General features: G+C 41.6%; 1 protein-coding gene across 1 annotated transcript in view; it reads right to left on the reverse strand.

Moving 5' to 3' along the window:
• Positions 1–457, reverse strand: part of OSR1 (odd-skipped related transciption factor 1) — a 168,344-nt gene that overhangs the window by 54,127 nt on the left and 113,760 nt on the right.

A 457-nucleotide genomic window follows, 5' to 3' on the forward strand; every position in this document is an offset into this window, starting at 1 on the left:
AGTGGCCACAGGACTGGAAAAGGTCCGTTTTCATTCCAATCCCAAAGAAAGGCAATACCAAAGAATGCTCAAATTACCGCACAATTGCACTCATCTCACATGCTAGTAAAGTAATGCTCAAAATTCTCCAAGCCAGGCTTCAGCAATATGTGAACTATGAATTTGAAGATGTTCAAGCTGGTTTTAGAAAAGGCAGAGGAACCAGAGATCAAATTGCCAACATCCGCTGGATCATGGAAAAAGCAAGAGAATTCCAGAAAAACATCTATTTCTGCTTTATTGACTATGCCAAAGCCTTTGACTGTGTGGATCACAATAAACTGTGGCAAATTCTGAAAGAGATGAGAATACCAGACCACCTGACCTGCCTCTTGAGAAATCTGTATGCAGGTCAGGAAGCAACAGTTAGAACTGGACATGGAACAACAGACTGGTTCCAAATAGGAAAAGGAGTACG

This window comes from Bison bison, unplaced genomic scaffold (genome assembly GCF_000754665.1).
Source record: "Bison bison bison isolate TAMUID 2011002044 unplaced genomic scaffold, Bison_UMD1.0 scf7180017864145, whole genome shotgun sequence".
Lineage (NCBI taxonomy): Eukaryota > Metazoa > Chordata > Mammalia > Artiodactyla > Bovidae > Bison > Bison bison.